A 17,960-nucleotide genomic window follows, 5' to 3' on the forward strand; every position below is an offset into this window, starting at 1 on the left:
AGATCCTTTCAATTCAAGCACTTTCTCATCAGTGATGTAGACCTGGAGTCAAGGTGTGAAGCCACAGGCAAGGCTAACAATCGGCCAATATGCATCAGAGTACCAGCCCCAGCCTGAGCTGTACCAATAGCCCAAGAGTGACTCTCACCAGGTCACTTCCAATGATCTTCTTTATATTCAGTATCTTCCTATTTATACTAAACGTGTCCTTAAGTTAAAAATGGCCCAAGCTGGATGGGCTCTTGGAAATTAGTTGATATTTTACTAATGAAACTAAGATAGTTAATTGTTGGGCTTAAGGGGAATGCTGAATTTGCTTTAAAAAATACTTTTTTTCTTACAGCTAATAGCTCCATTGCTTTACTAAAATGACTTTTAAAAATCTTGCATTCTTTTCCCTTAGAATGCAGGCAGGAGCAACCTGTGCAAAGCCTGCCTGCTCCATACGTCAAGCAGTGTTTGTATATATTTCGGTGTATCCAAGCAAGGGCTTTTTAACTTTCCACCCTACGGACGGAGCTGTACTTTCCTGAACGGCAGCCAGGAAAAATCTTGGAACTTTGGCAGGAAGACTGTGGGAAGCCTGGTGTAACACCAGGCTGAGATCTGGAGCAGAGGCTTTCTACAAAGGCAGAGGAGCGAAACACCTCCCTTTGTTTAGCTCTACATATGAGTACAAATGGAGCCCCCAGATTGCAATCAGGCCCTATTGTATAAACTTGGGGTTTCCATGCCATACAGCATTTTTGGCACCAAGTACCTTATTATTTTTCAGCTGGAAAACCAATTAGCATTCTTTTTATATCTGGGTGTTAGTACTTGGGACTTAGAGAGATTTTTTGGCTACCAGCCCACATGGCTGTAGTCTCTTGGGCAATGCCTGACAAATTAAGATAAAACTGTTACTTCATGTTTTCCTACAAAGAGAAAACAAAAACTGTTTCCTGCTCTTATTAATTGGATGAAGTCAATTTCCACATTTAACAAATAAAAAGGTAGGCATAATCAGGGTGTCCACCCAGGGCTCTTATCTCTCCCCAAGCTGGTTCCTCTGCAGGAATGTGAGAGTATAAGAACTGTCAGGTTCTGACTAAGCGTTCCTTCTCTTGGAAAAAATCCCCATGGTCAACAGAGGCCTCTGTCCAGTGGATAGGCTGTGACCACCACGAGGTCACCCTTTGCCCCCTCTGGCATTTTTTCCCCCACAAGTTTGAGCAATGGGATTTACCTGGAGAGAACTATGAGGAGATTCCAGCCCTGTCAAGTGAATTAGTCATAACAGTCAAGAGGGTACTGCCCAGTTTGAAAGAAATAAACAGAGCCAAAAATTTCCCTATCTTGAAAGCAGAGCAAAGAAAAGTTCACACTCTAGGAATGCAACTTATGATTAGAGAAAACCATATCTGGGCTGCTGTCTCAGAAAATCTGAGCATGTGCGAGAAGAGGAGGAAAAGGGGTTGAAATTGTTGTGGGAGGTGCCCATCCTATAAAGTATTCCCTTATGATAAACAAGCCTTGCCATGGCGACACAACCTAATGCCACAAGTCAGAGGAATATGGCCCTCCAGTGAGCAGACCACATTTGGGAAAACCTCCAGGATGATGCAAAATATTTAGAAGGAAAGTGGTGAAACAAACAGAAGGAAAACACAGCTTCCGACTGCAGTTTGAAGACAAAAATATGTTGGGTGCAAAAATCAGTTTGGGTGTAGTTACAACAGTGTTTTTGTGTTGTTGGTACTAAATGTACATCTCTTTGCTAGAAATGGCCTGAGGGGTCTGTTGCTTCCCTTAAAGACTTTCTATGTAAACAGTGCGTGGTGGCATCCTTAAAAAAATGCACTTGAAAGATTTCTTTAAAGAATTTTCACAGAACATTTTCTTTGCAACAAATTCTGTTCTGGAGTTATATTACTTAACAAGGGGGCTGTGTTCTGAGTCATATGGAAATTAATTATCTTATTGCTAAATTTGTTATCAACAGCATAAAATGATCATCTGTAATAATCTAAGGGAGTAACTAGAAAATGTCCAATTTTGCACAGGTAAAGAAGCATTAGAATTGGGGTTCTAGACACCAGACGTCACACATTGCCCTACGTACGAGGTGACCATACATTCCAATTTGTCAAGACAGTCTCAGCTTACTCCAATTATCCAGGTTTAGTTACTAATAGTGCCCCTTTCACTCACAAAAGTGGTTTGGATAACAAATAATTTAGAGACCCTACTCCTGCAGAGACCAAGAGTCTTCTCTCTATCCTCCAGGGATACCAGTCTGATGCTTTATCAATCTCAGAACATACAAGCACTTATAAAAAAGGGAGGGGAAGGGAGAGTTGCTGCCATTTTGCAAAGAGTAATCCTCAACAGTTTGGCTTCACCTAAAAGAAGCATAGAAGGACCATGCACAAAATCAACTTAGGGGAAGTGAGAGAAAATGTCCATCCATAGAAACCCCCTAAGGAAGCCTTCAGGAGTACCTGGGGGCTTCTTACTAGATTATATACCAAAGTCTAAACAAGTGTTTCTTTGTCAAATCCTAGAAGGCAGGCAGTCATTTCGAAAGCAGACATGCATACTGCCTCTTTTTCTGCCTTGTAGTCTATAATGTATCACTTAGAGATTCCAAATCAGAAAGTGTTCAGCCATTTTTACATCGCCACCCGCCACACTGCTGGGCTGCAGCTATTTGGATCAGAATGGAAATGCTTTGATCTCTTTTACATCTAAGTTTAACTGTGGCTTGGGCCCAAAAGGTGGACTAATTTTGGCAACTTCCCCTTTACACTTTTATCTGAAGATAAAAGGAACACTTGGAAGCATAAACAGAAGGTGTATTTCTGTAGGACCAAGGGCCACCACATCAAACAAACGAAACTATAGAAGCTTATGCTGAATATTAGCTCTGTTTCATCAGCTCTACTCACTCCCTCATTCACTGGCAGCCAGTAGGATCATTTCCTTCCATTGTAAACATATAAAGATACTATAACATTAAAGAACTTAGAAAAGAAAGAACATTTCCATCACAGTGATTTTCATTTTCACAGAAAAATTTTAAAAATTGAAAACCATGTTTCTTAAGTTATAAATTTATTATACTCGCCTTAGATTCAGGAGTCCAAGGTCCTTTTGCATTCTCTGCAAATATCTGGGTGACGGGAGATGCTGGAGCAGCCATTCTCCTAACCTCCTTGTGTCTCAATGCTCTGGGCTTTAGTCAGGAATTTATAGATTGATAAACTCAGTTAGAATGGAACACAGGCCCCTATGGGAAGCCAGCTTGGAGCTCCAGAGAGGAATCACGGCTTCCCAATGACTTCTGCACTACACAAATTATTCATTTGAGGACTAAATGAGAGCAATTCAAGAGCTCAGGGGGTTTAATGACCTATTTGATCTTATAGTTGGAGCTGTAGTCCATTCAAGCATAGGTCAAGGTACACTGGAGTTCTAAAAGTGAGGAGGTGGTCTCTTTACAGGGACACATATCTGAGTGCACAGAGGCAGTTTAGCTGGATGCAAATCAGATAGGCTCTGAGCAAAGGTATTGGGCACATAATTGCCAAAGTAGTGCTCTTGCTAAGAACAAAAATCACCATATTGGAAGGAGAGATTTCAGACTTTTCCTTACCAATATCTAAGGAGACAAGTGAGTTTCTTGAAGGGCCCTTAGGACACACAGGACCCAGCTAAGAGAATATGACACGGCTTAAACATACCAACTTGGCCAACTGCCCCACTATAATGATTTGACAAATGGAGATAAATCAACCAGGCTAGTGATGGACAGAGTTGATGGAAGGTAATATGGCAGGAATTTATGGATTAAAAGGTACAAATACAGATAATTGAAATAATACTGGGAGTCACTTTTCATGGGTCATCAGGTGGCATCACAGTACTCATTTGTTTGCTGAAAAAATATTTATTAATTTTTATTCTTTTGAATGAAATTACCTTTTTGTTTTCTTACATTGTTGGCTTAAAAGTTGGGGGAGTAGTACCACCCTATTTGAGTTTTCAGTGGTAAAGTTTTCCCAGGTTTCTGGATAAGGGGATGTGACTCAAGCATGAGAAATGCGAAAATCCCATCAACATTTCCTGGCCATCTCAGAAATCAGGATCCCACGTAAAACTTGAGAGTTGCATTAGATCATATCTAAAACCCCTTCCAGCAATGCAATTTTGCATAACAAGGACCTAAACTTTCTTAAAGAATTTCTTTTTATGCCCATTTCAACACCCTCCAGACAAGGAAAATTGGTAGCAAAGCCAGAGGTCAAGAGAAAAATGTAAGTACAGAGAGGCCCAAACCACATTAGTGACAGACATGTGATTCTCAAACCCTCCTTGAAGCAGCTGTCTATCATGTGAAAAGAGTTTGAGCTACTAGGCCTGATCTTCCTTGAATACTCGTCTCTTTGATTTAAAAAACTTTTTTTTTCAGTTAAATGAGAAACACATGAATATATTCTCACAGTAGAAGAATCAATCCATACAAAAGCATATAGAACAAAAAAATAAACACAAAGTATTTGTACATTTATGGGCCATATACATTTATACACGATTCTATTATGCTATGGCAACTTATTTTTACCTGGGTCTTAAAGAATTTTCTATTTTAATATGTACAGATCTTATTCTTTCTCTATAACAATGGAATGTTCTGTAATTTTATTACTGTCTCCTTTGTTGGTGATATTCTGTTTGTTTCTACTATTTGCTATTATAAAAGAGAATATTCTTGTAAACGTGTTTTACTATGAGTGAGTATTTCTGTGGGACAGATTCCTAGAAGTAGACCGCAAGGTCAAAGATTAGGGTTACTTGAAATTTTGGTAAATATTATCTAATTTACACATGCTGAGCTTCACATGTATGCCATATGCATTTCTCTTGTAAATGGTCCTTTGTATCCTTTGTCTATCTTCTATTTGGTTCTTTGTGTTTTAAATATTCATATGCAGGCACCTTTTATATATTGCAAATCTTTTATACCTGTTGCAAATATTTCTTCTAGTCTGTAGCTTATCATTTAACTTCTTTTTTATTGTTGTCTCATAGAAGGTTTTTGTTTCTATGAGGTCAACATTATAAATAATTTCTTATGTCATATGAATTTTGTGTATTACTTAGGAAAGCCTTCCCAATTCCCAGAGTTATGAATTTTTTCTATATTCTCTTCAAATACTTTTATAATTTGTTCTTAACATTTATTCTCATTAGTCTCTCCAAAAGGTATCTTTGCTTATGATATGAACAATGAGTTTAATTTTTTCCCCAAAAGGAGAGCCAATTGTCATAATGTGATGAATTGAGAAGCTTTGAACACTTTACTAATTAGAGATGACATCTTTACTTAAACTATATTTTTGGATTTCCATTCTAGTTTTTTCTACCAATGTGTTTGTCTATTCCTATGCCAAAATGCACTGTTTAAATTGCCTTATATTATGTTCTTCTTATTAGTAGTAGTTCAAATCCCATGATTCTCTTTTCTAAAAATGTAACTTGCTAAGCATTGCTGTTCTTTCTTTCATACGTGCTTGAGAACCAGCTCGTCAACATCTTCACAATGTTGAGTTTTCCCATTGAGAAATATGGAATAACATTTTATTTATGTAGATTTTTAAACACCCTTTTCATAAAAATCTTGCACATTTCCTATTTATTTCTAAGTATAAAATGGATTTTGTTGCTATTATGAATGAGATCCCTTTTATCATTACGTTTTCTAATTGAGTATTGCTAATGTTAAGAAAGTTATTGATTTTTGTATATTGAGTTTTATATCTGATCACCTTACTATACTCTTAAAGTACTCTCTTAAAATTCTCACAGTTTTTCTTATCATCCTCCAATTTTCTTGGTAGAAAAATTTATATATTTCTCAAATTAATTGTTGGGAGTTAGTAAAACTTGAAACACATGTTTTTTAAGATTAACAAATCATAGTAATCCTTTGAGAGTGTTATAGACTGAATGTCTGTGCTCACCCTCCACAATTCATATGTTGAAGCTTTAACAACCAATGTGATGGTATTTGAAGATGGGGTGTTAAGAGTGTAATTAGGTCTTGAGGGTGGGGCCCTCATGATAGGATTAGTGGTCTTATAAGAATAGGAAGAGAGAGAGAGAGAGAGACCTCTTCCCAGTGCATGTACCAAGGAAAGGACATATGAGGACACAGCAAGAAGGTGGCCATCTACAAGCCAGGAAGACTACTCTCATAGAACCCAGTCATGCTGGCACCCTGATCTCAGACTTTCAGCCTTCAGAACTGTGAGAAAATAAACCACTGTTGTTTAAGCCACTGATTCTATAGTGTTTTTTTCATGACAGCCCAAGCTAAGACAGTGAGTTTATGTTATGCTAGGCATACTGGGATTATTACTGGGACCCCAGTAAGAAAGCATGTAACACTTACTTGTTAAACTTACAGATTTAATACTTTGAAATTATGGTTTGCTTGCTTGTTTGGGATTTTTTGGTACAGATCAAATACTACATTCTTTTCCTAGTAGGCTCATCCTACTCTTCCCCAACACACACAAAAAGATTTTCAAATTTAATAGCTGTTTTCAATTTCTAATGCTTGTAAATAGGTCACCATTAAAACTTACAATCAAGAATGTATAATTTGTGCTCACTTCAGCAGCACATATACTAAAATTGGAATGATACAGAGGAGATTAGCATGGCCCCTGTGCAAGGATGACACGTGAAGCGTTCCATATTTTTATGAATGGATAAAGAAGATGTGGCACATATATACAATGGAATATTACTCAGCCATAAAAAGAAACGAAACTGAGTTATTTGTAGTGAGGTGGATGGACCTAGAGTCTGTCATACAGAGTGAAGTAAGTCAGAAAGAGAAAAACAAATACCATATGCTTACATATATATATGGAATCTAAAAAAAAAGGTTCTGAAGAACCTAGGGGCAGGACAGGAATAAAGACATGGACGTAGAGAATGGACTTGAGGACATGGGGAGTGGGAAGGGCAAGCTGGGATGAAGTGAGAGAGTGGTATGGACATATATACACTACCAAATGTAAAATAGATAGCTAGTGGGAAGCAGCCACATAGCACAAGGAGATCAGCTCGGCGCTTTGTGACCACCTAGAGGGGTGGGATAGGGAGGGTGGGAGGGAGACACAAGAGGGAGGAGATATGGAGATAAATGTATATGTATAGCTGATTTACTTTGTTATAAAGCAGAAACTAACACACCCTTGTAAAGCAATTATACTCCAATAAAGATGTTAAAAAAAAAGAATGTATAATTTATAAAGGGAAGGCCCCCCCTAAAACTGAATAAATAAGGACAAGAGGAAAATATTTTCAGTTTCACTGCCACACAGCCCATTTCTATTCTTAGCCAGCCTGGGTATGGGTCTTCCAAAGGTTTGCTTCCCTGACATATGGAAACACAGCCGCAGATTTCCTCTGAGTAGCCCAGCCCTTAAGTTTGCAATGCCACATTTCCTGTGGAAGGAATTCTTGAGGCTAAAATCCTTGCTAACTTCCCTTTCCCAAACTGATTGCTTCATATAGGGACATGCTTTCTCTGTAGGTCCAAAAGGACATAGAAAAATTAAAATAACTTTTGCGTGATTGTGTCTCTCCATTTGCTTTCTTACAAACTAATGACTCATTTCCTTCACTTAGTTTGTACATAATGGATCCATATTGGTTTATAGATACAGATAGGAGAGAATTATGGATAATAAGGTGTCACACTCTATCTTTATTTATCTGTTCATGATAGATAAGTCTGCTCCCTTAACCATCCCTGACTGACTGATTGTGGCTCCTAGAGCACTATTTTGAGGAGAGGTCAGAGGCTGCCTCTGGCCATGATCAATGATTAATGTCTGCCATGAGCATGGGAGGAAAAGAGGTGGGATGCCTGCCAAGCATTTCCCATCTTTGAATATAATTGGCTTTTTGTTTCTGAGCTTGGAAGTTTTATTAATTTGTAGCTATGATATGCATAAAAGGAAAAATATTGGTTTTTTAACTTGGATCAACAAAGAGGCCTAAAACATGTAAGTGCCTTTAAGACTAGGAAGCTTTAATGCTAAACATTGAGCATATTAATGTATATCTTAAGTAAAGCCTAAGCCAAAATACTACATTTTAAAAATATGCTACTACATAGCAGTGATTATCCTCATTATCATTAATAGTAGTAGCATGGTAGTATTACTAATAATTCTAACTTTAAAAATCCAACTTGGCATTATATTGGGTGGCATATAAAATTATCCATAAAGTATGAAACAGATATTTTCAGATAAAAGTAGAATACTTTATTTTCACAACTGAGACATGCCAGAGGCTAAGAGTTGAGGAAATAATATGAATGTTGCTGGTTTTTACCAAAGATAAGTATTATGTTTTGTGAAATTGAGTTAATAGTACAACCCAAAAGTTAGACTTTGCAAAATACTTGAGAAACATTAAAAAAAAAAATAGTGATGTGCAGCTCTAGGCATTGGAGGTTAACAAGTCTACCCTTCAGAGTGGGATTATCAGCAAAGTCTGGTAGTGGCTGAATTTGTAAAAAAAAAAAAAAAAAAAAGGAGTGTTCAGCTGTGGTTTGGGATATTATATCATAAGAACTCAAATCACTATTTTTCCATATCCACATATTTATAATATTTTATGTTTTTTACAAGCAAGGAATTGTTCCTACTAACAACCCACTACTGTGATTCAACTTTCCTATTACATTAGAAATACTGTATAAACAGAGAGAGCAGGGGAACTTCACTTGGAAAATTAGCTAACAATCATCATACCAATCCATTTCCACAAACTATTACAACACATCCACATCTTAAGACATTCCCCCAGAAGTTCACACTGAAATTTGGGCTACAAAACAAATGTTTATATTGATACTGTGTTTTAATCAATTTTCCAGTTTTTTAAACTATGTCAAATAGCCACCCGAAAATACATTTCCATGAAATTTATGGTACTTCCTTCCAGTGATAATACGTCCATCATTCTTTCCCACGAAATACTTATCAACATGACCTTCTTCAACAAATGGGTAAAAATTGAATTTTTAAACTATGTGACTTGCTTACCATCAACCAACAACTTTTTGAGGTACACACCTCTAAGGATCTAACCCATTGACCCTAAAAGAGATTTCTGCTCAGATTAACAAATGGATAAAAAAATTATGATAAAAAATTTTTCCACAATCTAATCAAACAACATTTATAAAAGATTGAAAGTCTTGTCATATCCCATTAGAATTATTATACACTTAGTCATATCTACTTTTTAAAGTATGTCCCTGAAGTGTACCAATATTCAAAAACATTAAAAAATGTGTTGAAGTTCATACAGTGATACAAAATCATGAATATACAATTTTGCTATTTATTATTGGAGACAGTGTCTTTAGAGTGACTAGAAAACCAGTGCTTCTTTTACCTCATGTTGCACTTAATCAGTAACACATTTAACAAAACCATGTTATAGGACTTAAGGACTTTAGAGTTAAAGAAATTCCTTGTTTCCATTCTGCTACAATTTTTATTTTTAAAATTACCAACCCAAAATAATCTACTGCAAAAGATATCGTATGTGTAGGCAACCTACAACAGTTCTACATTTATACATGAGACCATGAAAACCAGACAGATATATATCTGAGCAGCTCTTCATCACTGCAGTGGACCATACTACTTAAGTTTACAGCATTTCCCTTCAAGTCCTAGCCTTAAATCCCAGCTCAACAACTTTCTAGCTATGTGACCAGTACAAGTTACTTAAACATCTCTGTTCTGAGTTCGCTTATGTGTAAAATGAAGGTACTAATAGTACCAACTCAGAAGTTGGTGTGATAATTAAATGAACAAATATATGTAATGCACTTAAAATAGTTTTAAGCGCATAATACGTGTCGTTTAAGAACTGGAAAAAAATATGACGGCAGAAGTTTTGGGGGATAGGCAGCTGTGTTTAAGAGCATGAATTAACAATAAAGCAATGGGATCTATTTTTTAAAGCTGGAAAAGATATACCTGGGATGTAGCATTGACAATTCCCAGTCTTTTGATTTACCTGTTCTCCGTGAGTAATGTTTTGCACGATGTGTCAGACTTTGACACAGATTTCAGTGCCTCTTCATTTATCACAGGATTGATCTCTTGAGAGTTTGCTAAGGGGCCTAGGCTAGATGACAAATGGACTGCTATCAAAGATTTTTTTTTAGTGCTATAATGGTTTCTCAAATAAGGTATAATATGTATGGGCTTTACAGTTTTTTTATCAGATAAATGGTTTCCTTTTATGCATAATGTATTCTCTAATTATCCTTGGGTAATACATTGAGTGACAGAAAGCTAGGCATTCACTTTGCAAAAACTGTAAAGAATTGAGATGATTATGTATGTCAGCTGTTTTAACTGACATCATTTATGAAAGATTAGCTAGTATTACTTTATTAACAATTGCATAAAGAATGAAGCTGTGAGGCAAATAACCCACCTTAAAAGCCAAGTATCAACACTATTAGATCCATACATGGTCATAGCCTACAGTATAAGATTTAAAGTTGAAAGAAACCTTAGAATCCATATAATCTAACCTTGTAGATTTTACATTTGCATAATCTGAAATTCCCAGGACTTGCATACATTATCTAAGGGAATCAGTTATGAAGTTACAGAATTCCAACCGGAAACCAGGCCCCTAAACTCTTGGTTCAGTATTTTTTATTTTAATCTATTCCAAACCACCTGCTTGTTGCAAGGATCAACATTTTCCCTCTGAATTAACACTGCTTCGTGATTAAATTGAATGTTTCATTTTATAGATGGTAGGTGAAAAACACTAGGTCACCTTCGATTAAATGCTAAATACTTTTCTTGGCTCATTGCCTCTATGTATTTTTCAAATGATTTATTGTACAGTGATTATCTGTGATTTGTGTCAGCCATGATGCAAAGTGAAAAGGGGCTCCAGCTGCAAAATTAGGGACACTGTTAATAATAATGTTAAAGATTTCCCCCAAAATAACTTAGCAGATGGGAATGGGGATTTTTTAGATTTTTAGTTTAGTTTAGTTTTGCCTATAACCTTTTCCCTTTGCACCACAGCTTAAAACCACATTGTCATCTTCCTCCCTTGAAAGACACCCAACAGATCATCCTATCTTTGCTGTTGGCACTTCTTGGAGTTCAGCATTTGAAAATACCAGGTTGAACTTCAGCACTGTCAAGCCTAACCTGAGCTTTAAATACCACACCACTGCAGGCAGATGGTTACATTTATGAGGAAGAAAGTGGCTTCTATATTTACCTTACTAATATGACTTTTATGGATGAGTAAAATGCACTCAAGTGTCTCACAGTCATTCCCGTCCAAGGAACTGCCTTGTGGGACAGGGATATGTGGCATTTGGTTGAGGATGGCTCCTTGAAGATAATCCAAACTGCACTGGCATTTTATTATTATAAATCCTGCAAATAGCATTATATTCTGCTTCAATGCAATGACATATCAAATCCCGGGCTGCTTTTCTTTAAGAACTTCTGTTGATGCCGAAAAGCTTAACAATGTCTCTCACTGCTGACAGAACAATACTAATGAGAAGAGTTTAAACTTTAGCAAGAGTTACAATATGTCAAGTTATTTAAGGGACCATATTAATAGTTCCCATTTGTTTTGAGATCCAATAGTACTGGGATTGCGTAACTCTTTCCCATTTCATTACCTCATGAACTGCCTTTCCTTTCTTTCCTTCTGCCAAATCTCCTCTTCCCTGCAGCCTTACCAAATTCCCCCAGGCAAGTAGTAGTTCCCTTCTCTCTGAACCAAAAGCACATTGAATACCACTTTAACAGCATTTGTCACACTGTGTCACTATTATTTTTTTCATATCTGTCCTCACTGGAGTGCAGTAACTTGGGTCTTAGTTATCTTTGTACCTTCAGTGCCCCCTACACAGGGAACCACCAAGATTTGTCTTAAAATGTTGGTCCAGTAACTTTATTGCATTCTTTCAAGTTAATTAAAGAAAAATTAATACCGGAGTCACAATACTTAGTAAAATTAAATATTAAACAAAGAAGGGGAAACAGTTCATGGCCCTATGACCAAAACATGCAAGCAGCTAGTGGAAAGCAGCCGCATAGCACAGGGAGATCAGCTCGGTGCTTTGTGACCACATAGAGGGGTGGGATAGGGAGGGTGGGAGGGAGGGAGACGCAGGAGGGAGGGGATATGGGGATATATGTATATGTATAGCTGATTCACTTTGTTATAAAGCAGAAACTAACACACCATTGTAAAGCAATTATACTCCAATAAGGATGTTTAAACAAAAACACACAAGCGATATGAACACACATACACACTCACACAGAATGTGTGCTCCACACAAGCGATATGAACACACATACACACTGAATTAGGCCCACAAAACCTCATCTGAAACTCTTGGGGATAGCTGTATTCAAAATTCAGAATTTTAAATAAATTTCAGAATATGACAGCATGTAAATGGCACATATTTAATATTCCCACCATGGTCTGGTTCAGCACCCCCCCCAAAAAACACATTAATATTTCTGTAGCATAAGTATGAATATTTACCTTCAAGGAGAGTAAGTAAAGATACAAATAACCTTATTAATTCAGAACAGGTTTTGCCACCAGATGACTTTGCCCCAAACTTATGAAAAATGTTTCGGTTTTCAAAATGTTTTAGATCTTCAAATTGTGAATAAGGGATTGGGGACATGGATGATACAACCTATTTGGTGCTTCATCAAGTCTCCCCCTCTGAGTGCACTCCAAATTGGATTTGGAACAAAATATTATTATTTCTTACAAAAATACAGTAACAGAATAAAATACTCCTTGTATCTATCATTAGAATTTTAGTCTATTTTCAAAATCTTTATTCCTATAAAATTAATCTGCATTTGTTTAACTTGTCAGTAAATTGTATTAGTTGGAAGGATAAAACTTCGTGAAAAACCAACTTACTGAAAAGCTTCTGTGTAATGATCTTATTAAATGAAATACCATAATAAGAGGGCTTTCTCACTGTAATAATTTAGAAAACTTCAATTAACTCATAAGGCAGAAGTTCTAATTAACAGGTATTATATATTATATACCGTGATCTGATCATTGTTTCTCTTTTAATATTTATACTGAAGAGAATTTTTACAATGAATCTATGCTTTAAAATGTAGGTTTTGTTATTGTTTAGTATGTCATGCCAATAGATCAGGAGACAATAATTGCCACTGAAACAAAAATCAAATCACCTTTTCAAAGGAAAGCACAAAGTCATCAAACTAGTCACACTTTATACTTTGTTTTACCTGGAATTTTCCAGTAAAGACTTCTGGGCATAGAGTAGGTACCCAATAAATACAACAGAATAGAACAGTTTTAAGGGAATAATGGAAACCCCTAATTCAGAAATCTACTTTATATCTTGTTCATAAATTTCTTCATATGATATATTTTTAATATGTCACATACAAATTTTAAAAGAAATTTCTATTGCTTGCCAACTTCAGAAGACAAGTCCAAACTTTGCAAAATGCATAAAAATAAATAATTCAACTGTATTAAATAATATTAAAAGTTATTTACATAATGTGGTCTTGGATTCAGACTAATGAGGGCGTAATGCTTGCTTGCAGTGCCTTCTTCTGACATCTCAGGGTGCCAAGTTGTTAATTCTGTGTGTGGTTATTTATTGAATATCTGTATCCCCTATTAGATAGTCCCCTTTGTGAAGACTAAAAGATGCATCCCTGGTGTCTAGAATTCTTAATAAATATTTAGTAAATGAATGAAAAAAGGGAAAGGGAAGGCAAGGGAAGAGGACTAACATTCTTTGAGGACGTACTATATGCCAAAGCCCATCACGCTCTGAACATGATTAAGCTTTTAAACTAAAAATGAAAAAAGGAGGCTAAAAAGTAGTAATTTGAATATATTTGTTCTTACAATGAAATAATAAAAGACTGTAATAAAATAAGGCCAATAACGAGAGTAAAGAAATAATTCTTATTTCACTGTTGGTTTAAATTTGTATAATTGTATGCATTTGTACATTGTAATCATCACATTTTCTAGTTTCTGTATTTGATGCTTTGCTCTCTTAGGGCCTTGCTGACCCTGAAGAGACTGTCCCTCCCAGGGCTAACTAATTCCTAGAGATAGCAAACAACTCATCTAACAGTGTGCCTTTTACATGCAAACCGACCAATTCAGAGCCCATACCACAACCACCTCCTTTAAAGTGCTGTCACACTCTGGGCCACTATCCATCTGCCCTGATCACTTCAGGGCTAGGTACCAGACTACTAGGGACAGTCCCTACATCCCAGAGCACACTGAAATTATTCAAACTAGCCAATCCTGAGGTGGCTTACCCTGCCTTGCTCATTCCTTCCTGTGGAAACCACAATAAAGGCTCTTGCCCCCATTTTCTCCTTGTTCCTTCTTCCTGAGTGACCCTGGTGCTTCCCCATGTGGCCCTACATGGTGTGGCATGCCCTCTCCTCTTGGGACCTGTGATTATAACCACAAGGGAAGCCCTGGGACTATTTTTTTAACCAGTCTATCTCCAGTCATCTTCTGTAGATAACCTTTCTGTTTTCTTTCTTAATAATTCAGCTTCTGTATAGATACTCATAGCACTTGCTCTTTGATATCATGTTCACTATTAAATGACTTGCACATCATTGCAACAATAAAATTTAATAATTTTTTGTAATACTAGTACTTTCTCTGAGATATTTTGGCATACAATATAACTTCCAAATATGAAAACTTTCCAATAAAGATTATCTCCCTGGGCTTCCCTGGTGGCGCAGTGGTTGAGAGTCCGCCTGCCGATGCAGGGCACATGGGTTCGTGCCCCGGTCCGGGAAGATCCCACATGCCGCGGAGCGGCTGCTCCCGTGAGCCATGGCCGCTGAGCCTGTGCGTCCGGAGCCTATGCTCCACAACGGGAGAGGCCACAACAGTGAGAGGCCCGCGTACCGAAAAAAAAAAAAGATTATCTCCCTGATTATCTGAGGTTCCTGACTAGACTGAAATGAGAGGACTGACCTCAATGTTCTTAGTTTCATTGTCTAATAATCTTTTCTTTCAGTTTCTTACTAAAGGAGTTGGATGTGCTTGTTCCTTTGTGTTACAGCCTAGATGCCTTCTCAGGGCTCAGGACAATGAAGGCCCTATCAGTTTTCAGTTCTGGCTCTTCTTTGGGGCCACCTCTCTCCATCTCCTATATAACACATCACCTTTCAATGGCTCATCACTGACTCTTAGGACCAAATCCAGACTCTTTAGTGCAAATTCTGAGGCCCTATTTGACATGGTCCCTGCTTACCTCCCCAATGATACCTTTCCCCACTTGCTCTCACATTCTGTGCTCCAGATACTCTGAGCTTCTTTCCATGTCCCCAACACTCCATGTTTTCCCTTACCTTTAAACTTTTTATATATGCTGTTAATCTGGCCTGAAAAAAATCAAGGAGTCCTAATTTGTATACCACAGAAATGATTCTATTTCCCCAACAAAAGCTGTAAAAACATAAAGATCAAACATTGTGGCCTTGTCCATCCATCCATTATACAGCTATTAGCCTATCAGTATCATTAGAAGTCTATGGGGGTATAGATCCTTGTATTAGGTAGGGGAGAGATATCACGGAACTAAACAATAATTATCTCTGTCCTCTGGAAGCTAAGACTTTTGAGAAAGACTATAAGGCATGAGGGATGGGGGAGTAAATCCACAAATACTTATGTAAAACCTTTAAACTACTGGAAAATAAAAATAAGTGAAATTTAGAATATTATAGTATGCAAGTATGAAGTACAGAAGGAAAAAAACTGAAAGATCAGTAGAGTAGGGTCAGAGGAGTTGACTTAAGCCAGATTGCATAGGTATGAAGGGTCATGAGTAAACACCTGTTTTGGGGAGATGGGAAAGAAGAGTTCAAATAAGGGAAAAAAACATTGGAAGACTCAAAATTATAAATAGGTAATTTAAATACAAGGTTCAATAAATTCCAGTGTGACTAGAGCTGTATAAGATAGTTTTACATTTCAAATGTTGTTTAATTCAATGTATATTAGAAAATTTAAAAACCAGAATGTAAGACTGGACACTATAAAACTCCAAGAGGAAAACATAGGCAGGACACTCTTTAACGTAAATCACAGCACTATCCTTTGGATCCGTCTCCTAGAGTAATGGAAATAAAAACAAAAATAAACAAATGGGACCCAATTAAACTTAAAAGCTTTTGCACAGCAAAGGAAACCATAAACAAAATGAAAAGACAACCTACTGAATGGGAGAAAATATTTGCAAATGATGCAACTGACAAGGGATTAATCTCAAAAATACACAGACAGCTCATACAGCTCAATATCAAAAAAACAAACAACCCAATCAAAAAATTCACAGAAGGGCTTCCCTGGTGGTACAGTGGTTGAGAGTACGCCTGCTGATGCAGGGGACACGGGTTCGTGCCCTGGTCCGGGAGGATCCCACGTGCCGTGGAGCGGCTAGGCCCGTGAGCCATGGCCGCTGAGCCTGCGCGTCCGGAGCCTGTGCTCCACAGCGGGATAGGCCACGCAGTGAGAGGCCCGCGTACCGCAAAAAAAGAAAAAAAAATGCACATAAGATCTAAATAGACATTTCTCCAGAGAAGACATACAGATGGCCAAAAGGCACATGAAAAGATGCTCAGCATCACTAATTATTAAAAAAATGCAAATCAAAACTATAATGAGGTATCATCTCACACCACTCAGAATGGCCATCATCAAAAAGTCTACAAATAATAAATGCTGGAGAGGGTGTGGAGAAAAGGGAACTCTCTTACACTGGTGGTGGGAATATAAATCAATACAGCTACTATAAAGAACAGTATGAAGATTCCTTAAAAACTAAAAGTAGAGCTACCACATTATCCAGCAATCCCATTACTGGGCATATATCCGGAGAAAACCATAATTCGAAAAGATACATTCACCCCAATGTTCCTTGCAGCACTCTTTACAATAACCAAGACATGGAAACAACCTAAATGTCCATCAACAGACAAATGAATAAAGAAGATGTGGTACACACACACACACACACACACACACACACACACAGACATATACACACAGTGGAATATTACTCGGCCATAAAAAAGAATGAAATAATCCCATTTGCAGCAAAATGGGTGGACCTAGAGATTAGCACAGTAAGTGAAGTAAGTCAAAGACAAATAACATATGATATCACTTATATGTGGAATCTTAAAAAATGATACAAATAAACTTATTTACAAAACAGAAACAGACTCACAGACATAGAAAACAAACTTACAGTTACCAAAGGGGAAAGGTAGGAGGGAGGGATAAATTAGGAATTTGGGAGTAACATATACAGATTACTATATATAAAATAGATAAACAACAAGGACCTAATGTGTAGCACAGGAAACTATACTCAAAATTTTGTAATAACCTATATGGGAAAAGAATCTGGAAAAGAATATATATATATATTTGAATCACTTTGTCATACACCTGAAACTAATACAACATTACAAATCAACGATACTTCAATAAAAAATAATTAATTAAAAAATTAAAATAAAAAAATTCTAATGAGGACATTAACTCCACAATTGTACCAATATTATCAGACAAAGGTTACAAGAGGCAGTGAGCTTATTTAAATTAGAAATAGGCAACTCCAGTTAGGGAGCTGATTTAAATAAAATCATTAAGTAAATAACAATAAAGGAAGAATACAGATAAAGCAACAATCATGAAGGCCCTACTCAAATGACTGAAGATTGGGGCTCACTGGACTAAAGCAGTAGGCCCTGTCTAAAGACTATGGATGATAAAATGGGAAAGAAGGAAGAAATATA

General features: G+C 36.9%; 1 pseudogene; it reads left to right on the forward strand.

Moving 5' to 3' along the window:
* Window positions 1-6,651: 6,651 nt before the first annotated feature.
* On the forward strand, window positions 6,652-6,750 carry LOC114902186 (annotated as a pseudogene).
* Window positions 6,751-17,960: the final 11,210 nt, after the last annotated feature.

Source organism: Monodon monoceros, unplaced genomic scaffold (assembly GCF_005190385.1).
Source record: "Monodon monoceros isolate NGI ecotype Baffin Bay Population unplaced genomic scaffold, NGI_Narwhal_1 Super_Scaffold_2, whole genome shotgun sequence".
NCBI classification, from domain to species: domain Eukaryota; kingdom Metazoa; phylum Chordata; class Mammalia; order Artiodactyla; family Monodontidae; genus Monodon; species Monodon monoceros.